Raw genomic sequence first — 24,559 nt, 5'->3', positions numbered from 1 at the left:
TAGGAAATATGAATAGTTGAAGTTCCTTCTACTTTGTCTTTTTGTTTCATCTGGTGTATTCACAGACATTATAGCTCTATTCTCCAAATGGTATTTTAGATATGTAGAAGGGCAAAATCCCTGCCCCAAAATTCAAATTATGTATTAAAATAGTATGACAAGCTGCAACAGTAAGTCTTGAGAAAGGAACAAAAGAAACAGGAAATAAGAGAAAAAGTAAAACGTCTCTTGAGAAAAAAAAAAAATTGGATAGTAATAGAGATGATATCTTTTGTTAAATGCTCTTGAGAAAGCAGAAAATATACCTATTCATTATTGAACATCAAGACCTGCTCTTACTATACTTTAAGGAAAAAGCACAACAGTAGAGTGGTGAGCTTTGAAGATGAACTTCAAGTCTCAGAAATTGGTGTTAAAAAGAACCAGACGTTCTATAAAGAGATCGAATAACTGAGGTGATGACAAATTACTCAGTTTAGATGCTGACTTTAACTGTGACTAGATTGGTTAAAAGAGGTCATAAATTGGAATATTCTTATTATGAAGGTGAAAGAATGAGACACAAGCTGAGCTTGGAAGAGGATTCTCAATGGGAGGGAAACACAGTCTTTAGCACCATGAACGGCATCATTCATTTTGCTCAGCTATGGGAATATAAACAAAATCAAAATAATATAGTAGGAAAAATAAATGATTGTGCTTGTCTTCCAAGAAAATCTCTGCAAAGGAGAATATTGCCAAAACTGTAATGACTTTTTGATTTGATATAAAATTGAGCTTGGTTTCACAGCAATCATTAGTAGAATTGGCTGTTCTTCAAAAATGAAGCCATCTGTTGAATAGCCACATTGCATATTCCAGAGATTTGATTGGAAAATCTCAGAGCCTCTTTGTGGACACCTGTTGAGAAGAGTAATTTTAGCCTCCTTCTCCATTTTGAAATGGAAAGGAAGACAGATGTACATAGAATCACAACTCCATGTGTTAGAATTAGAAGTTGCTATCAGGCGTTTCAAAAGTCTTTTCATTTGATACAATTTTGTGGCTAATAAATTTGCTGTTAGCAGTTAAGAACTTGGCTGACTGTAAATTGTGCAAGAAAATTAAAATGTAAAACCATATGTTATACTGAGCAACAACTAAAAACACACTTTCCCACATTTTGTCATTTAAATGTATTCAGAAGGTCAAATTTGCCATTTCTCCATAATTTTTATCATTTGCCAATTAATTCATTGAAAATAAGAAACAGTAACTTTACTCGAAGTCAAGATTACAAGAACTGTACAAATCATATCATCTCAGCTTTATTTCTTATTGTACAGATTTATTTTTTTTTTTTTAAGAAAAGCAGAACTTTCTCACGATGTGTCTATATTAAAAAGTAATACCAAAGTTTCCTTCTCAGATTCAGACTTGGGATACCATAGTGCTGTAGTAATTCCACAGTAATCATTATCACATTAAATCATGGCCACCAAAATGCATTCCTATTTAGTGCTTAAGTAGCGCACTCCTTGCTTTGAAATGAAATGCAAACCATGTGACTTTTGCTTTTAAGAATTTTTCTCTGTTCTAATTTATCTTATTTTTTCATAGGCAGTTACATTCCCAAACACCAAGTCAAAGTTACTTTAGAGCATTTTATTTTCATCCAATCTGTAAGCACACGTCACTGCCTCGATGTGGTACTGATGTGATTTATATTGTATGCAGGCATGAACCTAGAATTATTTAGCTAAAGCAAGACCTTCTCCTGTACCTGAGGCAGCCTGAGACTGCATGTCAAACTACAGACAGTCAGTACAGACTCAATCCATTCCTATCTTAGGACAAATATATTTCAGCTGAGACAACTCCACATAAATCTGCAAACAGGGTTTTTGCAAGGGTTAAGTGCATTTTTTAAATATTTGCCTTCATAACTAAATTTGTATTACATTAATAAGCCTTGCATCTTTTAAAAAATCACGGGTACTGAATGTATTTTGTTTGGAGAAAATGGCTTTAAAAGATGCAGGGAAATTCATTCTTCAGTTGACCAAGCAGCTTTTGTTAGTTTAGTCAAAGCAAATCATATGGAGCAATTCCTCCCTTAAATTACATGACCATTATGTGACCATAGGATATTCACACAGATAAACAGGCTTCTATTGTGCTGATGGGGTAAAAGATCTGAGAACTGGTTTCTTATTTATTTTCCTAAACTTTAACAGCAATACCCCAGCTCAAGCATACTCGGTTATAAGAAATATAAGGTCAGTTTTTAGGAAGGCTGCATTATGCAGCTACTCAATCAAACGTAAATAAATATAAATTGATTTAAATAAGTGCAAGAGGAAGAACCAAGAGCTGTTGTCACAAGGGTAGTATGAAAGGTTCCAGGTGTGCCTGCATGCTTGGAGTTGTTAAGGAAACGAAAAGAACAAATGTCCTAGGTCACAAAGTATTCACTTAATTCAGTTACTGAACTGCTATTTTCTCTTACTTGTCACATGCTGTCACTGCTTTTTAATAGCTGCTAAACTGTCACTGGTAAGGGGTGATATGTATTCTATTCTATTCTTAAAGCTTGGTTTGTCTTCTGTCAGCACATGAGCAGATATAAGAAAGATACAAGTCAAAATCTATGCACACTATTTTCATATTACTACTAGCTACTTGATTCTGCTTGCTCTAAGAACTGTAAAAGTTATTTGAGCAAAGTTTTTCTGTGACAAAAGCATAAAAGTAAACATCCAAAATGTTTATTCCAGTTTCTATCTACTGAAGTTTCCGAATTATGCAGAAGATTGACCATAGAAGGAAGCAAATAATAATCACTAGGAAAAAAAAAAAAACTTGTAAAAAGAATGCCTCGGAATGGTTAGTTCAGTCTTACCTGTCAGCAAGAACTTAGGATATATCCTTTGCACTGCAAGATTGCAGTAGCTTGTCCCACAGCAGTAGCCTGATCCAGCCCAAGAGAACACAAAGAGAGGAGCTTTTCCCACTTTTCTGGGTCTACCAGCAGCTGAAGTAATGAAGGAAACAGGGCAGAGTACTGAGGACTGGAGTTGCTTCTCGCAGAAATCCCGGGCAGAAGAAGTAGGAGGTATACTCTGTCTGTGTCTCACCAGACTTTTGTTTAAAAGTTTTTTCAACTGTTGCTAGGTGGTGTTAGGCTTTGGCAGTTCAGTTCTCAGATTGTATTTCCCCTCTTCTGGTCTCTTCACACAGTGTTACAGCAATGACTTTGTTGAGCTCAGCTCGCTTGTGCTATATTTAACCAGTGTTCTCAGCAAGTCAAGCCTGTCAACAGCTGAGAAGTTTGGAGCAGGCTTTACTGAGTTCCTCAGCTGCTGAATTATCAGTGGATGTAGCACTACACAGCCCAGCTACTACTACATTCACTGAAAAATTGTGGGGAAACTGTCAAATCCTTTTATGGGCTTCCAGTGACTTCATGGGGGCAATTACTATTTAAAGCACTAAGTACAAAATGTGTATTTAGGCATGTATTTTGGACTGGTAGAGAAAGAATACTTGTGTTCACAGCAGATGAGTTCAATTATTTATACAGTGAGGATTTTCCTAGGACATGTAGGAAGTTTATAATTTGAAAGGTATGCACTTCACTTGAGGAAAAATTACACGCGGGGAGAACTTTTTGCAGCATAATTTTTACAGAGTTTAAATATGTTAAGGTGACATAGAGAGAAATTAATGAAAGGCTTAGGCTGGAAAGTTTTCAGTGTGATGTTTATTCCAAAGATAACCTTCTTCTTTTAGACTAAGAACTTCCTATAGAAATTCATGCTCTGACTGAAGAAAAGTAAAGCCACACAAGCCCTCATTTGATTGATTTGAAGCAGGCAAGGAGTATTAGGAATATGTCACTCTAGCATTGTGTACATTTTGGTGTATCCATGCTTGCTTATGGATCTAATTACTGATGCTAATTCCAAGTCATAAGTCTCTTAATCAAATGATCAGCAGAAACATCAGACAGCTTTTCAGCCCACAGACAACCATATATTAATGTTCTACAAAGAATTTGCAGTCTTGGAATCCAGAGTAAAGTTCTAGCAAATCATGCCACAACAGCCCCTGTAAACATCCCTAGCAAAGAAACTGGTGACCCTAACAACTCTTTTCTGACCTGAGTCAGAGGGGGCTCTTTTAGAATGACTTACCCTAGAGACAATTTGCCATATTCATCTAGGGTTAAATGAAGAGGCAGGACAGAAAGAAAGGAAGGAAGAAAAAAGTAGAAAGATGCTAAAAAATTATTTAATTACTTTCATACTTGCACCTGGAAACATGCTATCCTTTTCAGAGAAAAAGCAAGAGATTCAAGGAAATCATAACGCTCTTTGATGACACTGGGCCACTGTATAGATAACAGGATGGACAGCAGAATTGGATCATGCTCTCTAGGGTGCTTTCAACATATAGGAACCTAATTGGCCACAAGTACATGAGATGACAAGGGCTGAGCACAAGCCGTTATAGGAAGCAGCTGTAGCTTGGTGCTGTCTGTCTCTGAAATGAGACAGGTTTGCATTTTGCTTGATTTGTGTTATTTTCTAAACAAGGAAGGAAGAGTGAAGGAAGACTTTCATTCCCAATGAGCTTATAAGGAAAACATGTAGTAAATATTAGGTATTATGTCAAGTAACTGATATTTAGACATGGATGGTACATTTATAAATGTCCCAAATGCTTCCATTGTATGAAATATATTTTATTTTGGAGACCAAGTAATAAACACTAATTTCATGTTGTCCATTTAAATATTTAACTTGGACAGACTATCTAGAATGTACAAAAATATAAACACTTCTATTTTACAGAAAGAGCTATTTGGAAGATTACTGTAAGAACAGATAATATATTGGCACAAAGCTTGCTGTTGCATGCTTCCACTTTGAACTGAAGTGAGTCACGCATGTCCACATTCTAAAAAGATCATCTAAATTTGTTCTCTCTTATAAAATTAATGTACTTCAATCAGATGAGTAACTTTTTGATGACTTTGGCCTTAACTTCTTCTTCAAAGTGCAATATTAATAGTACTTCATTCACCTACAAAAAAATTAGGAAACAAAACAATTAACTTGGCTCATAAAATTCACAGAAACCAAATAATTCTCAGCATTTCTCTCCCATTAGCTAGTGGCATATTCACTGAGTGGAAAACAATGCAACTTCTAAGGAGGCAATCTCTGCTGCCAGCCCTTGTGGGTGGGTTTCAACAGTGACCTGCTGATGCAAGCCTGCTCCTTCTGGTACACTTGCAATCTTACTCTTTGGCTGTGCACCAAAAATATTAGTCCTATAAAAGTGAGAATTTCAACAAAAAATTTGGGAAAACAAAAGATTTCGCATGTGAATTGAGGAAAATACAAGGACTACAAGAACATTTGCATAGGAAATAACGCAATTAATCTGCATTACTGAAGCTTGTAATTTAGTCTGGTATAAAAATGTTTCACAGTTGCATGTGTATGTATGTAAATGTTTTCCCTACTGCCTTGAGAGAAAAAGATATTATAAAACATAGGTTATGGAAGCTGGAGAATAAGAAGATAAACTGAACCACAGAAGAGATGTTTGAGCTTGCCGTCCTACATGAGGTCCCAGTATCAACACAGATCATCCTAAGTCGTAGCAACATCCCACAACTATATCTAGAAGGTATGACATCTCCTAATTAAGCAACCAGGGTACAAGAATCCAATGTAGATATTTCTTCAAAAGACAGTTAATGGAAGCCAAAGTTCTCAGCATTATTTCAAACAAAAACCCAAAGCCATGTAAAGCAAAAAGGATGGAATTTGGCCTGAGAGAGTGAACAAGAGCAGGAGCAGGTCCCTATTCCCACCTTTGGAGATAACATGAGACAGATATAGAAGACAGACTGTCATTATTCACAGTGTCATATTTATCTGTGCTTCCTTAACCATAAAATGGAAGGCTTTTTTTTTTTTTAACCTTAGCTTCTCTAGAGGAATTCATGACTTGAGGCAGAAATAACTGACAGAAAATCCATTCTTTTTTTTCATGACAAGATCAAAACGTATTTCTTCTTCTGACCTTATTGGTCTCTCTTGACCTTAAAATGCGTGTCTGCAAATATGCTTTTTCTGAAATGCATACAACACTATTACTAGATAATTTTTATTTTAACTCTACATCATTTAGTACGTGACTATCATTCTCCTAAGCCATAGGGCATGATATCTTCTTCCTTTTCAAATGTTTTACATGATAATTAACTACCTAGCCCAATACATTAGAAACAATCTAAACAAATGGCTTACTGTTTCCTGAAAAGCTCTACTGTGGATGTAATTTGGTGAAGGCATCCACAGTCAAAACTTTATTACACTGCTCGTAAAACACTTTGAAGGGTAAAGAGTCATCAGTACTTTAGTTTCTGAATAATTAATTTTTCATTTGCTTGAAGGGTAGTGTGCCATGGTCTTCCGACACGCTGCTTTCCTAATTCTTATTGTTCCCTTCCATAAATGCTATATTATTTTAGGTTGCATTGATGCTTCTAGCTTTGTATGGTCTTTAAAGTATACCTGGCAGGGAGGGTGTTTGATCATGTTGTGATTGCCGTGGTCTTGGCTGCATCTCCTCAGTCTTTATTTTGAGAAAGGAAGGTGGTTTTTTTTCTTTCACTTTTGCTGATACTCTTGTCACTTCGATACTGCTTTTTAGACATTAGATCCACTGTAAACCTCAGATTAAGCATCTGCTTTTTTAGAACCAGAAGACAAAACGTTTCTGCCATTTAGTTCATAGATTACATTTAGCTGTCTCTTTTGATAATCTTGCCAAATTAATGAAACTAATAAAACTTGGTGATGTTCTACAATCCAAATATCTTCCCAGATACATAAATTCTTTGAAAAGACTGAAGTTTGAGAAGTAAATTGTATAATTAACATGCTATTTCTGTTTTACTTACACTTTTTCCTCCTTTTTTTTGTTATCTGCAAAACAGATACAATCAATCTTAATTTTGCAAGTCGTAAACATTTCAGATATATATTAAAAAAAAAAATCAACACCTTAAGATCCTTGACACAGTCACAAACTTCCAGAAACACTAACTTTATAATTTTTCCTGTAGTATCTTGCTTTATCAATGATAAAAAAAATAGGGTGTCTTTCATTTTGATTTATCATATGTTCTCTTTGTCTATGTTCTCTCTTCATAAATAATTTTTCTTTTTTTTTGGTTTTTGGGTTGTTTTTTTTTTTTTTTTTTGTAAATGTAATTTTAATGAAAGAAATGATAAAGTGCTTGGATATTTCATTTATTTAAAATGTTTTTCCATTCTGCCAACAAAAATATCACCACTTCATAAGTCTTTTCCAAATGAAATAAATAATAATTCAAAGATTAATACAGACAGATATACAGTCACAACAAGACTATCAGATAACCTATCAGGCTTTGAGGGGCACGACTGTCCATGACGAAGGACAGTAAAAATAGTGATAATATTATATCATGTTTGGACACTTAAGTCTGAAGCCCCAAATCCTGTCACTCATTCCCAACTGGGTCAAATGGAGAGAGTCGGAAGCCTGGGGCAAAGTGGCTGCTCAGGTCTCTGGAAATGGAACAAATTTGCTCATTTGCTCTGCTGCCACACCCCAGGAATGGTATGCAATTTGCTCAAAGACTGCGATAAAAATGAGCTGAAGATAGATTGTTTTTAAGGCCAGAATAGACTATTTTGATAATCTAATATAGTCTCCTTCACAGAAATGCAGAGGAATTTTCCTCAAGAAAAGCAGCAAATTGCAGTGAATTAAAGCACAACTTTCAGAAAGATTATATAAATCAAATAGGGGTAATCTGAAACATCAACATACAGTGTAGACCAACAGGTAATTATTCTTACTATTTCAAGTTAATGAAAACTTTACAATTTGTTTCCAGTTTGTTGTTGGCTGACTTCAGCTTTCAGCCCATTCAATGGGTAATCAGCAACACTCAGCCTCTCTCAGTCTGTGGAATTCTAAACATTTTTCTGCAGAGATTAACACTCCTATGGAGAAAATCTAAGTCTACAGAAGCTAGACTCGTTTTTCCTGTTTTTCTATGCCCCCCTTGAAAACAGTGCAGAGATGTCCTTCGATCATCAGAATGAAAAAATTCTAAACTACTTTTCCCTGATGAAGTTACTGAAGACCAAATTGGTTATGAGGCTTCTCTTTTATAGACTAAATTCAGTGAACTTCTTACTATCCCTTAGCAGCTATTTGCATATTGTGAAAGAGTCCACTCAAGTTGCCTACAGTTGTTAAAAAATAAAAAATAAAAATCAAGTAAATAAGCAAGTACCCTACTTGTGTAAGCCTGTGATCCCCATAAAGGACTTTAGGGTACTGGAGGATGGCAAGCAAGAGAGCTGGTGGATACACCCCCCTTTCAAGGCCAGGCTGGATGGGGCTTTAAGCAACCTGGTGTAGCTGTATGTGTCCCCATTCAGTGCAGAGGAGTTGGATTAGATGAACTTTAAGAATCCCTTCCTACTCGGATGATTTTATGATTCTATGTTTCTCTCAGATCAATATGGGTAAATATAGATAAGTTTAGTTAAAAGTAGTATACTATTTTGAGGATTAAATATTTTCCTTGAAAAGACACCTAGAGTACTTTTCATGAATAATCCCACTGAATGACAGTAGTCCTATATCTTCTCAAGATTTGTTTGTGCATTCTTCATCCCAAATGGATTCCAAAAGAATTGTTACTAGTCACTTTTCATTTAATATTAGTATGAAGCTTTTCTAAAGATCTATGTGAAAAAAAACAGTTGGAAAGGAACGTAAAAGTAATTATCAGTAGCACAAATGAAAAAATCTTATAAACACTTACTCTTAATGAAACAAATACAAATTTCACTTATTTTTTTTAATGGAATATGGCCAAACAAAACATTATTCTCCTTGTAGTTCAGCTTAATTGTGCTCAGCCCACTTAGCACTACACTTTTAAAAAAACCTAACAAGCTGTGAATGAGAAAACTGTAGCTTAATTACAGTCCATAGATCTATAGCTGTTTTATACAAGTGTTTGGCCATTTATATTTAAGATGGCTTCAATTCTTGCTACTGCATTGTCTTTGTTAGTTCAGCAGCTAGTAGGAAATTAACATTATCAAATAGATGTAATTTCATTCTTGCAATTACGTGGCATTACAGGTACCACCAGAACTTCTCAAGATCTTTTTGCTATAGATGTACTTTTTACCAGTTCTTTCCTCTCCACATGAATTTGTCATCTTCAAATGAATTGTTGCAATCTGAATAGCACCTCTGCCCTTACAAACTGTCCTGGTCTCCTGGATTTTAACAGGAGGTGAAGCTCTGCTTTGGACATCCCCAAGAGCACAGTGCCACCTATCAGTACCTCAGGGTTAATTCATGGTAAGAGAGGACTTGGGGTTTCTTTTCGGTTGTAACCATTTTAGCGGGATCCGTTGTTCCATGGCTTGGCTTCATGTTGATTGGAGGAGGTTCCAGACACCAGCTACTTCTCCAATAAGACACTGGTTTCTGTCATCAGCTCAGTTCCATGGACGTGTTTCAGGTCAAGTCCTCACTGTTCATACCTCAACTCACTTCAGACATTTCAAGCTAAGTCTCTTATATCATTAGTTCTCCCACAGATTTCATTGACAGAAGCCTAAATTTATTGTTACATTATTTGTGGAGATGTAGAACTAAAAATTGCTGAGGAGAAAGGAGTGGCTAAAACACATGTAAGCAAGTCAATAGCTTCAAAATACAGAGCTTCTGGACATCCCCTACCTAGGAACAGGTAGGCTGAACAGGAGTAGCTGTTCCTAATTTTGTTTCCTGGGTTACCTCAGGACAAGATGCCCAGAGATGGTTGTGTTCTGGATGTAAGTAACTGTCCAACTAACCTTTTCATGAAGAACTGTCTCTAGTTCCATTACTGAACTGTGCACACACACCTCTCAAAGACAGTCACAGTATTTGCAAAAAGAATTTGTGTGCACTGAACAGGAGAACAAGAGGCAAGGGATAGGATAGAGTCAAATCCATGCTTGAAGAACATCTCTGCACAGGGATGGAAGCAAGGTTTCAAAATCCAAGATTACATTCTCTACGAAGATTCAAAGACCTGAAGCTTGAAATATAAAGAAAATGAAGATATACGTGAAATAGCTTGCTATTGTCAAACAGGTCAGCAAACAATGGGCCCTGTTCTCCACGTATCTCTTAACATTTGCCATAAATTACACTTTGTGGTATTACTTTCACAACTGCAGGGAGGAGGAATCTGCCAAAACACTTATTTCTATTTCCTGTTATTTAAGAATTTGGTGAACAATAATGAGGAGGTAAATCACTGTAACATTCACTTGCATGAAGATACATTGCTTGCTAGTGATACTCAAAAATGAAAGTCTTCAAAATGTCTTATTTTAAGCAGCAATGTTGAAAACAGTTCTCTAACCACATAGTTCACTGGGAAGCATTAGGGGAGAATTGCTTTGCCTTATTTGTTAATGACTGGAAGAGGTTAAAAATTTAGATAGCAGAATTTTGACAGTAATAAGTGAGAATGACAACAGGATTATTTATCTATTTATTCATTTATTTATTTATTAAAAGCTTTTATTGCTTTAGGACCAATTTTCCCAGTAGTACTGTTATTAATAATCAGTCAACTATTGCAATAACAGAAAAAGATCAAACTGTAACATATTTGGACTTATTATTAAATCTGTAAGTTAAAGTAAGTTACTAGAGTTTCCTCTCAGTCTTTGTAAATAAAAATGCAGTTCTTAGAGAAACCAAAGTGATGTGAATGCAGATGAGATGAGAAATCCCTAGTCAATAGGGCAGTGTGTAATTGCATGGCGAAGAAACCATGAGAGGGGATACACAAAGGAACCAGTGCTATAGCAAGAGCACTGCAGAAAGCAAAGCAAGGCATATGTTCCTAGAAACAGAAAGGGAGAAAAACAGAAAATACCTTAGATATTCTGTATCCACTAAACTATTGGTTTTCATGATACAAGCAACCTCAACAGAAGAAGGTACATACCAGTTCAAACAGAAGCCAAAAATCACAACTGATAAACACGTTGCTTTTATTCCTTTCGGTTAGCAGACTAATTTCAGTAGATCTATGTTTAACTAACTCCTGAGTATCCCATCTTGCAGTACTCAAAAAGCACACCAGAATAAATAAGATTGAGCAGAGAAGCTAGAGCTAGTACTGGCTTAAGAAATTTGTAATAAAATTGTATTACTTGCTTTATTAGGGCACCTATTTCTTTGCAAATATTGCTTCTCTCTACTTGCAATTTTTATGTGTTTATTTTAAGATGGCACAGAATCACAGAATGGTTGAGATCAGCAGGGATATCTGGAGTCATCTCCCAATCCTTCTCAAGCAAAGGCTACCCAGGCACCATGTTCAGACAGCTCTGAATATTTCCAAGGATGGAGGCAATGCACAGAATAAATAGTACATCAGAGATGATTTTATCTCACCTATATCAGTCATGAAATTAGGTGTACAGTCAGAGCTGGTTCACAGTGAATTGTTTTTATCTTGAAGATATGTTTAATCATGTGATGGTCTGAGTAACATGAGAAGAATCTGCTCTGCAGCACAATTCCAAATCTTAATCATTTTCCCAGAGTAACAATTTATATAAATTTAATGAGTATATCTAGTAGTATTTTTCATGTGCTATCTTATGCCGTACTTTAAAAGTAAATAAGGTTTAGTTCAAACTAGAAAGTAAATAAAGCAGATAACTCTTTTATTTCCCTCAAAATTCCTGCAATTGTATTAATTTTTACGTTTTTAAGACTTCTAGTGTGGCAAGACCTAAGTTTTAGTACATTTCTAAATAAAAGAAAATCAGGGAGCAATGTGCATTGCTGGTTGCTCAAACTGATAGTACTTTCACTGAAGTGAGGTAGGCCTTCCAACACTGAAGAGCACAGTATCTGTCTTTGAAAGCTGATGTTTAACTGTCTAAGAAAAGTCCAACGAATTTTTTGAACTGCATATTAAATGATACTGAGAGAACAGATGATTCAGTTATATATTCAGAGCTGATACGCTCTGCACTACCTCTGTCATATTATCCCTAGAAAGTGTATTAAGTCTAAGATAGCCTTAACAAGAAACAGATCTCTTTTTGGCAAATATTACGCTCACATTCCTCCTTTTACAGAAAGCAAGTGACCAAGATCTGCATTTTGTGTTTCCTTCTCACATATATACCTTTAAAAATTTAAGTTTATTTTATCCTGTTTTTCCCTACAACTCTTTCATATTAAATAAGTTTTCTTTCTCCTCCACATCTACGTAAATCTTTCTAGAAAGTCAGGAAGGTCCTCCTGAACTTCCAATTATTCTTGTCTATTTCTGTCAAAAGGATGCCGTCCAGATCATCCATTAAGTTTCTTCTGCATTGCTTGCTTTTTAGTGTTGCATGCGTGATAGACTGGGATATAAACATTTTCCAACAGATAACAAATCTCCAGTGCACCGTCACTAAGAATCTTCTAGGGGCAGTTTAGCCTTCAAGAAAACAAGCAGTAGATTAAAAAAAAAAAAAAAGCTAATACTCACCAGACCATGGTGAAATATCTGGGAATTAACTCAAGCAGAATAGAACTACATGACCATTTTAAGTTAAAAATAAGACAAATCAGAAAAACATTGCAAAACAAGTAAAATAAATCATTCTCAACAGAGAGTTGAAAATGTGCTGAAGCAGAACCTGAACATTTAATGACAAGATTAATTTTTGCTGTTGCTGAAGAATATGGCTGGCTTGTCATATAAAGCTGTAGCAGCTGAAGTCTATAAAACAGTGAAACCAAACAAATAGCATGCTTGTCAAAGAGAGGAAAAAGAGACCTTTGCTTCCTTCACCTTGAATATCAGTAGGAATTGTATCTTCTCTGTTGAACAAAAGCAAAAGCCTGTAAGGGAAGCAGGCAAACAAATCAAACAGGACAGGGATGAAAACAGAAAATTTGTCTAAACACTGACAAAAACAGAAATGAATGAAGAGATAGGATGGGCAGTTAATGGCTAAGTGTATTTTAGTGTAGGAATGCAGAAATGTCAGTGATGAGGGCAGTCTAAGAACCTACCTAGACAAAAATGACTGTCCTGTGCTACCAGTTTGGCTTACAGTGCCAGCTGATAGACACTGTTAAACACATCTCTTCAAATCCCACAAAAATACTCTTCAGTAGGCATGTGAGTTCCAAGCTGTCACCTGCACTGAGGTTGATTTCTGCCATTTGTAATGAAACCAGAAATTTTAGCATAAAGTGAGAAGAAGTCACTAAGGCAGGTCTTAAACTACAAACATGTTGAATCAATTTTTTTTTTATTTTATATAAGAAACCAGTTTGCCTCCAAACATATAATTGAACTTCAAAAACCATTAAAGCAAAAGTCATGTTCATGGATTACTGTAATATGGGAAAAAAATATGATGGGAAATAATAAAACAGGGATTTTTAATAGCTTTCTTTACTGATAATTGAATCCAGTTAACAACTACAGTGAAGTATAAAGTAGCTTTCTGTGAACACAGATGACCGTAAGCATTCCTGAGAATGCTTGAGAGAAGCCTGAGAGAGAGGGGACAGCATTAGTTTCAAAAAGGCCAAAACACTGCATGAATGTTGTGTTTTCAAAGCATTTTTGTTTTCGGAAGAGAGGAAGAGGCAGCGTATCTCTGGTTGTAATAAATGTGTTGGGTGGGCAATCTGTATTCTTTCCATCTGATTCTGCACATCTGATCTTATTGTCACTCAGGCTCTGTAAGCCTTTACGAAGTACAGGGGAAAAAAAAGGAGAAAAATGAAGAATTGTTTTGTATTTGCTAAACAGCATGTTTGGAGCAGGCCTCGGGAATATCGGAGTGTACAAGGTGCACAGAGGTGTACAAGGTGCACAGAGTCACTGAAACTGCACTTGAATGGTGCAGCAGTTTATCCCAGCCCTCTCATGTCATTTGAATACCTAGAATTGATGGACAAAGTTAACCTGGGCAAACACTTCATTGAGGAACAACTGACAATTTGTGTGACAATCCTGCACTACCAAACTATTAATTTCAAGTTATCAGGATGCAAGAGATGAAAATAAGGTGGGTGTAGAGTGAGAGCTACATGTGAGAAGCTCTATTAGAACAGCAGGAAACAACACAGCTCTTGACCAGCTGCCTGCTACACTTTATCTTCTTGATTATAAGGGATTTAGTGGAAGTTGAGTGTAGTCAATTTACACAATAGCATAGGATTGCCAGGATATGAAGTTACAAGCATAACATAACTCCATTGCACAGAGAGAAGAGCCTCCACTGGGCTGGAAACAAGGGTATCAGCAAAACAACATTGCACCCTAGAAAAAGGGAATCATGTCCCAGTGAAGAGCTGTATCTTCTTTGAGATCTTTCTCCATTAAATCCAGTGAAAGCTTTACAGGGACACAGAAGGTGTCTTTCCATTATTGTCTTCAAGTAATGGACAGAAGCAGGAGGGTTTTTAGCGAATAGCCTCTGACTGTTTAGTCACTTTTTTAAACCACTGGTCCTAGCTAGTGCATGTCCTTTTATTCTGTCCCAGAATTTTTCTTGGATGCATTACAAGAATGAATATTTTTGGAGTAGCCTATTTTCCACTAAGATCTGTACTTTCAAAAGATTCCACAGAGAATTAAGTTCTGTCCAAACATATATGGGTCAAATATATTTTAAATCCATTTGTAGAACTGAATATGAACTTATCTTGTCCTTTCTGCAAATATTTCTCACATCCCAGATCTTGCCTCAGGTTTCTTTAGTGAATAAGTAAATACAAGAATAGGTAGCAAAATAATTTCTTCATATTTTAATAATTCTCCAATATCATTATTTTCTCAAATTAGAATTTTATAAATATTATGAAATTACCTACTTATTACAACCAAATAAGCACAACTATAATGAACAGTATTCATAAAGAACAACTTCGAAAACAAAGACAACAGGTTTTTTTAATACTGTTCAAATAGAATAAAAATAAACAAATCAAACATATAAAAGGAAAAGGAGAAGCACCAAAACGTTTGTCTGAAAAATCCCTGATGAACAAACCCTCCCAAATTCCTCTTTTTTGACTTCATGACAATCATTAAATTAATTCCTCTGAATGTAAACAGCTTTGTTTTCTGTTTAACTGCCAATAAAATTACATCAACCTTCACCTCACCTTCACAGAATATGGAATCATAGTGACATACATTTCCCTGGACTACCTACAACTTCTGAAGCTTCTCATTCTTTCTGTATTACACCTCATGGTAAAAAAATCAATGCACTTTTTTTTTTTTTTTTAAAGCATCTTTTTATACAATAAGATGTCAATAAGATGCATACAAAAACATTCTCTGATTTATTCACTTGGTACCATACTCCTATTACTTTAAGAGAGTTTTGTATCCTAGAGGAATTCCTAGAGGAACGATGCAGAAATAGAGCTGGATCCTCTTTAACCCAAGCTCTCATTTAAGCAGCAAGAGTCTCTATCACCATGATATCTATCATGGATATATGGATCATATACATTATGATCAGCTTGGGATTCAGCTGTACTATACAGAAATCTATATTGTTGATGATGCTTTTCGGCCAGCTATCCAGACTTCCTGGACATCAAGAGAAACAAGCAGTTCTAAAGTGTAGCTCCTCCCTTCCTAACACAGCCAGTGAAATCAGTCCCTAGAAGTATTTATTTCTCTCCACTGACAAAATGCTGAAGTTAAATCAGACTTCTCTGATGTCTGAAATTAACTGATATAACACTCACCCTTGCTGTCTTACTTGCTTTGTGATCCTAGATATCAGTCTCTACCCTGGAAACAGAAGAATTGTATTTCTTTCAAACTTTTCAGTTTTCATTTAACCATCTATTTCAAACAGCTAATTTTGTATTTCTGGACATTTTCCACTTTTATTTCTTCATTATTTCTTCAGCTCTTCTGTTTAGTCAAAAAATTATGACACAAGTAGACATGCAACAAGAGTGCTGAGACCTATTAATTAAGGGTCAATAGAGAGTTGTCCCTGTGAACAAATGCATTTAGCTAAATAATTATGCTTTTCTCTGAGTTTCAATGCAACTTTTCTACTTGAACTTGAAGTAAACTATCTCTGTGGTCATGCTTACAACAGCTGAAGCCAGTATAAACAAGGAAGGGCCAAGCACAAAAACTAAAACTTCTTGGAAGCATCCTGGTTATCTCAGGAAAGATTTATTAATTAGATCCAAGTCTTATTTACGCCAGATTTTCATAAAGAGCATTACATCATAGTCAGTGTATACCAAAAAAACAAACAAAACAAAAAACAGCCAAAAAGACACCAGAAACACCAGAAAAAAAAAATCAACTGCTTCAAAGATACTTTTGTCAGTAGCAGAGATGGTGAAAGAATAGATTGTTTACTGTAAATAGTTTGAATGAGACTTTACAAGGTTAAATTAAAGTAATGTATACTTTCAGGCCTTCTGTTCACTATCCTAATGACAAACATATGGGAGGGAAAGCCTCTTCCTATAGCAATCAGCTGAAGTGCCTACTGAAGCACCAGAAATGCACCTGCAGATTTTGGCAGTGTCCTGGTTCTGAACGACACGACGACACTGCTACAACCCATGGAGGATTTCCACCCTGACCATCTTTTAAGACTCACATCTCTCCACTTCTTGCCAGTTACCAAAAGAATGTATGTATCACCAAGCTCTGGTTGTTAGGAGACTCATTCATTCAGGAAAGCCTATGCTATAGAATCACAGAATGGTTTGGGTTGGAAGCGACTTTAAGATCATCTAGTTCCAACCCCCTGCTATAGGCAGGGACACCTCCCTCTAGACCAGGTTGCTCAAAGCCCCATCCAGCCTGGCTTGAATGCTTCATGGAGGGGGCATCCACAACCTACTGTTCCAGTGTCTCACCATGCAACCACCTGTTCCAGTGTCTCACCATGCAGCAGAAACTGTGGGAGCTATGAGAACAGCTTCCTTTCTTGTTTCATAGGTGCTACTTGGTAACAACATCTCTTTTCTGTTGGCAGATATGTTCCATAGGGAATGATATTCAATGTCAGGTTCTCCCACTGCTGCACTTGCATCTCAGGAACCAATAGCTGCCTGTTGCTGTCACTCTTCTGCCTAGTCCTGAGAACATCCTATGCAGATGGCTGGTCTGTCCCAACTGTACTTTTCTATGGTATAATGTACTGATGAGGAAATGCAGCAGGCACGTCACTTAGTGCAGTCCAGGGCTTACAGAAGCTGCACCAACAGGCATGATCCCGATCTAAAACTTTATACTTAAAGCCTTCTCATCTTATTACAAGATGTGCACTTCTTGCATGTGATAGGTAAGCTTTCCCCTAAGCTGGAAATACAGCATTCAAAATCTGCCCTACTGGCACTGCAAAGAGCTGAGCCAGAGCTCAGCCTTTTCTCACTAGAACTAGGGTCTGAACTCGGTAAAGTGGAAAAGTCCTTTTCCCCCTAGTAAAGTGGAAAAGGACTAAAGATCGTTTTGTCTGTTTAATACACTTCAGAAATAAGAATTTTTTAAGGAACCTAAACTGAAAGTATCTTTAAACAAGATTTACAGGTAAGTAAAGCTCAATTTTTCATCAAAATTTTGAGAAATTTAAATACTGAATTTGCTCTTATTTAGAAAGGTGAATCAACAAGAAGTGGATGCTTGGATAGAAGTGATCAGAACTGAGACTGTTAGGACAAGCCTTTGGGCTATAGGTATTGCCTGCAGAACACAGGTATTTCAAAAGCAATTTCTCCTGGATATTTTCTGTCATTATGAAGGCATAGCAACTAGTAAACTGAATTGCCTTTGTTTAAAGAAGTCCCAAGAGCTGCAGTACTCTTGGTAGAGATATACGAAGGCTGCAGATTTTGGATCGGAGACTGGATTTCAAGCACAACAAAGATCAAGAGTAATTCCTTCCATGAGCTTTTTCCATTCTAAACATGGAGAACATTTGCGAAATTCCTAACTGGAAATGAGTGTTGAATATCATCAGTATTTGGAGCTATTAATCTCCAGAGTTTTTACTGAAACTCATCTGTAGCTCAAAGTCAAGCTGGATAAAAACAGAGAAACTTCATAAAAAAACTTACATCATTTGACTGCATTACACTCACAGTACCTTGTATTTGTTCCCATTTACAACATAACTACATTTTCTACAGAGATAATTTTAAATATGTATTTGCTTCTAGTCTGAGTTAATAAGCTAGTAATTACCAGCATGCTGTTACAAAAAACAATATTCAAATTCTGTATCCTGTGTCCAGCTCTTGCAATGATACCATTGGAAGCTGTATGATATATTTTTATTACTACTTACAAACAAAAAGATTTATTGTGTTGCAGAATTACTCTGAGCCTTTCACATGGCAGGGTTCTGCATGGGTTATTAGCATCCATGGGACTTAAATGACTACATAATGCCACCTAGAGGCGTGAGGCTTGTAGTCTTCTGAGAACAGCTAAATTTTAAATTAACTTTGTCACTTAGGAGATCTAATTGTGCAACCTGTGACCAAAAACCATCACAATTATGACTATGTTTTAAAACAAACTTTTCTTCTAAACTTAAATGTTTTGAGCCTTATTTATATAGATTGCAAAGCCTGTTATTATCCATTTATAGCAGGTATAATAAATATTTAGAGTCTGAGAGCAAATATACAGCATCCATTCTAATGCAAATGTATTTTGTCTCTTAGAGAGAAAATATGAGGTGTATAACAAAAAAATAATAATGATGCAATTATTTATTTTTAACTCTTTACATTTTACATATATCCTTTCTCTGTGCGGGTCACACCTCAGAGCCAGTGCAGAATATGCCATGTGGTACACAGCACCCACAGCACAGTTGTGTGCCCCATAAATCAAGGTAAGCCACAGGACCTCTTGTTCTACTGGATGTTTTATACAACTCCTTTGGAAATACACCCCTTCATACAGACCTTCACATGTCTCCATTTCATTGGCTTTCTTAACCCAAGTCTTAGTTTCTTCACCATCCCAGTCTACATCTGTGTAAGTAAATAATATCCTGGCCATATGGCATTCCTTTAGCTGCTGCCAGATTGCCTACTAGGAGTAGTTCTTGCATTGTGCTAACCTAAACCTTCCCCAGACCTAACCTAAAACTTCCCCCATCTAGGAAAGTGTTTAGTTGGTACAAAGCAAAATTGTCACAAAGTCTGCTCCAATAATTTAACTGTATCATCATGCAGCAGTGTTTAGGCTACTATTTTGCACCAGTTTAATTTACCAGTAAAGAAGTATCTTCCAGTTTTTCATAGCTGTTCTTTCAGCCTCATCCATAAAGCTCAGTTTCTACTAGAGACCTTACCACCACCTTTCCCATTCTCCATTTGCACCTCCTGTTCTCTACAGAGAACACAGAGGGAGCATTTCTGATGTTCTATTACACAATGTTTCCTGAAAAGCTGTTGCAGGCTAAGCTTTCATTTTCACATGATGTGAAATGTTTCTAGACATTTTCACTGCAATACTGGATAACACTTAAAATGCCCTTTTCATTTTTTTCAGTGACTTTTTCTAAACTCTCTAAGTTCCATTCAGTTGAACACCCTCTTCCTTCCTGTAGAAATGTATAATCTTTTGTCATGAGATTAGTAAATGTGACAATAATACCATCCTAAGAATGACAAAGTACGTTTTTCTAAATGTAATAAACTTACCAAATATCTCACTAGTATACATTTCATGTATATGCATACATTACAAATGCAAGTATCAGTATATATATCCAAAAAAATCCAAGCCAAACAGCATAAACATTAACTACAGAATATTTGACATCAGGTCATAAAATTCATGCCACATCACGTAGATCATAACAGAATATATGCTAAACAACAGAATAAGTTAATCCACTGAATTAAAATTTAAATTAATTCTCCAACTTTTTTTTCTAGCAGTATTATATCATAAATCTGAAGTTTAAAAAACAACAAAACACACTTTCTTACCATAGCCTTTGACACTGTTTTCCAAAAGTTTCTGGACATAATATTTTGTTACCAGATTCAAAATTGAAGATGAAAAGAACAAAAATCCTGAATGGTATTGTATAGAGAGTAGAAAGTTCATTCACACCCAGAAAGATTTCTTAGAGGGCTCAGCTGAAATTTGCAAACACAGTATGCTAAATGTTTGCCATCTGGTCTGTATCACTGCGTAGATTCTAGAAAATGTCTTAAAGACTACTTTGATTCTGTGTAAGTGTGGGATGTACTGTCCACAACAACATTATGCATACTTTTCCCTTACATAATGTCCTGGACACAATGAATAAGGTCAGTACACACTAGATTTACCAGTAGGAGTAATGGCAGCATGGAATAAATATTTGGCATAATTAATACATTTCTGTTTCTCCCATTAACCATTACCAAGGGATGCTTTAAAGCAAGAGAACTATGCATAATAAATATGTAAGTTTTGATGTAGGAAAACGCAAAAGCTAGTTGACATCTTGTTCTTCTAAAAATAGAGCACGAATTTCAACAATAAGGTTATTTAATGCCTTTCTTTTGATCTTAGAACAATCACCATTCTGTACTTCATCCCACATACCTCTGACCTGCAAACTGAGACCAGATATCTAAAGTATTTGCTTTTTTATAACAACACCTGACATCTGAAGATACATGAATATATGTTTACAAAGATACAAAGAGATATAATCTCATTTAAACGATTTGGGTTTGAAAATGGGATCAGAATTTAATGTGTCGTATGTTTTACTGAAATGCAAATTCCTTTGAAAGAACTTTTATCTATCTATATATTTATTCAGATAGAGATGGTGAGAGAATGGGAAGAGTGGAGGGGAAGTGACACTTCTAGCTAGATTCTGTCTTTGTTTTCTTATGATTGTCTCGTACCTTAAACATCTAAGCCGGAATTTTCTACGTGGGATTTCAGTTTCTGACTCAGGTTATTTTTATTCAGTTTGAGAAAATTTATTTCAACAAAGAATTCTTTCCGCCTTGCAGTAAAGACTGCAATGGCAAATTCTTCTAAAATTAAGATTAAATAGGTATACATCATTCAACTCATTCGGCTACTAAATTATTTTAGTAGTAAATAACAGAAGGATGAAGTAAGAATATACTGCTTGCAAAAATTAAAGGGTGAAAGAGAGAAAAGGACAGAATAAAGCTTGCTTTTGCTTTTTTTTTTTTCAGGGTGTGTTTGAGGAACTATATTTCTACTTTTTTTTCAGAAATAAATTTTATTTCTCACAAAATCATAGAATTCTTAGAGTTGAAGGGACCTCTGAAGGCCATCTAGTCCAACTGCTCTGCAATGAACAGGGACAACCACAGCTAGATCAAGTTGCCCAGGGCTTGATCCAGCCTCGCCTTGAAAGTCTCCAGGGATGGGGCATCAACCACATCTCAGGGCAGCCTGTTCCAGTGCCTCACTGCCCTCACTGTAAAAGACTTTCTGCTCATATCTAACCTAATTCTACCCTCTTTAAGCTTGAAGCCATTTCCCCTTGTGCTATCACCACAGACCCTGCTGAAGAGTCTGTTCCCTTCTTTCCTGTAGCTCCCCTTTAGGTACTGAAAGGCCACTATTAGGTCACCTCTGAACCTTCATAGCATTTTTAAGCAGTACTACATACTACTATCACGTAAGTGTGAGATAGAAGTTTTGGAAGCAAGCTTTAATGAATCAACTATTTCTCATTCACATTTGTAAGCTATAAAAATTACGAAAGTGGCGATATCTAACCATTTGTAATGACTGACTGAAGTAAGTAGTGAAATAAGTAGAGTGGAAAATTCATTACACTATGTTGTTTAATTTGATTTCTTGAATTAAAAGAATATAAATAGAATATCCCTGATCAAACATTCAGTCTGTAATTAAAATGTTTCCACAAAACCCTAATCACACAAAAGTCATATTAAAATCAAACTGTATGCAACAATGTACTTCAAGATTTCTCAAAATATCAGCCTGCACACACATCTTTTGCAGATTGTTACTGCTGATAGGGAAAAAAAAGAAAAAAAGAAAGAAAAATAGATGAGCCAATACAGTACGAATCTGCCCCCTGGTGACAAACTAAGATCTGCAAAGTCCATCAAAGACAAGTAGCCCAGAAACATCAATGAGGAAAGGGATAAGCAATTCAGTTAATATTTGAGACACTAGGATGTGGCACAGAAAACGAAAATTATCCAGTACTCTCCTCTTCAAGACTAGGGATGTTTCTGTGATTCCAAAGGTACTTTGGAACTCAGATTGCCAGTTTATAGGATTCATCTAATCCAATAGAGATTCCTATGCTATAGAAATCTATGTCTGAGCTAGGAATCTAAATTCCCCATATAGTAAATTGAAAGAAACAGGAGAGTTGATGGAGCAATTTAACTCAGGTATTTATCTAAAAATAAATCATACCTTAAAAGTGCCTATTCCTCTCTATTAAGCTTAAAAGAAGGGCAGACCTCTAGCTCAAAAGTAGACCAGTTCTGTAGTCATCTAAAGGCAAGTGATGAATTCCACTGTCTGTGTTTCTGCCACAAAGGATAACCGCATTTCTGACTTCGATAGAAGAATTGTAAGGCATTAGAGGCTGTGAATATCTCAAAGATCGACTTTTTATGGGGCAGGTATCTGTAACAATTTTATTTCTATAATAGTATTTATAGAAAAATCTTATATCTGAGGGTCAGTAATTTGAAATTTTATAGATGTATATATATATATCTATATATATTTATATTGTTCTTAATAGTACCTCACTTCATCCATATATTTTACAAATACTTATCAGTACTATAAATATTATTACAGCTGTTTCCTAAAATACAAAGTAAGGCAAAGTGCTACTTCTGTAATTTCATAATAAATTGTCTAAATAAATTACCTAGTTTTCCAAAACATTCACCAGTTGGTCCTGATAAAGACCTTGATTTATATCTTCTCCTCTTCCTGTAGTCTTATCTCAAGTATTTTTCTCTTCTCAGCTTGAGCTACACTGTTTCCAGTTCTTCAGATTTCTTGCTTTCATAACTGAAAGAGTCGCTGTATTCAACAGCTCCTGTCTGAGACCGAAATGAATTACTTTCATCACCTTCTTTCAAGATCTTGTATTAGTGCCTATTTTCAAAATTGAGCAAAGGAGAAAAACAGGGTTTTTCTCTTACAGTTGACTGCTCATTCTCAATCTCCTGAATGGTACAGTAAAGCAAAAAAAAGTAGTAATCTAAGGGTTAATTTATCTCATGCTGACAAATGAGCTTATCTTGCAGCACTGTCACTTTGTTGCTAATGCAGGTAATTGCTTATGTTTTTGGACCTACAAAACGACACATTTAAAAGCTAGATGATTGCTGTAAACTATGAGTATTGCAGCAGAAGCTCCAGTAAAGAATTAAACATCTTTCCCCAGAAGTCATGCTTCAAACAAGGACAGATGGTAGATCTCTAGTAAACTAACTTAAGCTCTGCTGCAGCAATATATCCACAAAATTTTACCTCTGAAACATAAATTTCTGAGTTCATTCACCAAAGTCACAAATTGTAGCTATTTCTTAAAATAGGAGTGCAATATCAGAATGCCATTACAGTGTTCCAGAACAGTTCTGAGCTATTTTATACATACACATTCCCATGGTGTTATGGCTTGCAAACATCCTGCAAACAACACTTATGGAGTATAAGAACATCAAGAAAATCCTTGTGACCCAAAAAAGGCAAATATTGATTTTAGATAAATACCAGCTAACTTGATGCTAACTTGATTCCCTCGTGCTTACCTGTGAAGGCAGGATATCATTACAAGGGCTGCTCTGAAAGTAGCGCCTCTTATCTTATAACGTTGGCCCATATCGTCAGAGGCAGATGTTGGTGGTATAACAGTAGAGGCTGAACCTTCCCAACAATCACCCATTCCATTTTGTTGCCTTTCAACAGATGGCAGCAATGGGGCAGTCTGACAACATGGCATCTGACGTGGAAGCATGTACGAAGCAAAGGTGTGGAATTAAATTCGTCCATGCGGGAAGAAAATGGCACCCACTGTCCCGGTGGTGCATTTCAGCAGCGCAAACAGTGCTCCCTCTGCTGGTGCAGACATTTATGAATGCATGATGCAGGCTCTTTCTCAATGCTGGTGAAAACATACAGGTAATGCTGGTGGCTGTGTTGAAAAATAACATCTTATAGCTGAGAATTTGTTCTATCCAATTGTGTCATGGTGCTGTTTGTATCTCTTGTAGTTTCCATGGAAGTAAATAGGAAGCATTACTTTCAGTGCAAGCAACATACGTGTCCACATACACATCGGCGCGAGGGCGGGCTCGCCCCTCCCGCGCTCTGCCGGAGGAGGCACGAGGCGGAGGCGCGCGGCCGCGTGCCCGGAGCCGCCCAACCGTCGCTCCCAGACGGCCG

The 24,559-nt window shown here is 36.2% G+C and overlaps 1 long non-coding RNA gene across 1 annotated transcript; it reads right to left on the bottom strand.

Moving 5' to 3' along the window:
• Positions 1-23,029: 23,029 nt before the first annotated feature.
• Positions 23,030-24,524, bottom strand: LOC109366227. The gene is made up of 2 exons (XR_004158975.1): positions 23,926-24,524; positions 23,030-23,211 (listed from the first exon to the last, which is right to left on the bottom strand). It is a non-coding gene; the product is annotated as an uncharacterized LOC109366227 (long non-coding RNA).
• Between the last annotated feature and the right edge of the window lie 35 nt (positions 24,525-24,559).

The sequence above is a fragment of the Meleagris gallopavo genome, chromosome 2 (assembly GCF_000146605.3).
Source record: "Meleagris gallopavo isolate NT-WF06-2002-E0010 breed Aviagen turkey brand Nicholas breeding stock chromosome 2, Turkey_5.1, whole genome shotgun sequence".
Taxonomy (NCBI): Eukaryota; Metazoa; Chordata; class Aves; order Galliformes; family Phasianidae; genus Meleagris; species Meleagris gallopavo.
Note: the sequence above shows the minus strand (reverse complement) of the source record. Positions and strands in the feature narration are given on the sequence as shown.